The sequence below is a fragment of the Diabrotica undecimpunctata genome, chromosome 6, assembly GCF_040954645.1.
Source record: "Diabrotica undecimpunctata isolate CICGRU chromosome 6, icDiaUnde3, whole genome shotgun sequence".
NCBI lineage: Eukaryota > Metazoa > Arthropoda > Insecta > Coleoptera > Chrysomelidae > Diabrotica > Diabrotica undecimpunctata.
The window spans coordinates 11,536,496-11,536,818 of NC_092808.1; positions in this window are offsets into that span (position 1 = coordinate 11,536,496).

Below are 323 nucleotides of genomic sequence, written 5' to 3' on the forward strand. Positions count from 1 at the left end.
CTAGAATATTTGAAGTTTTAATGCCTTGTTTGTTGGCAAATACGTAATTATAGTAAATTGATACGGTTAATATGTTTATGTTGGTAAAATTCCTATTTTAATTTGGATTTTTCCTATAAATGCAATTTACGAAACTATCATAATATAGTTGAATCAAGTTTTACATGACATGACCTACAAAATTTATTTATTTAAATATATTAATAGTACTTTTTATGTATTAATGCAAAAATCTATGCATAAAAAATACTAGGAGAGTACCTAAATGGATTTAGACCAGAAATATTGACTTTAAATGTAGAATCATATTTATATATCTATTT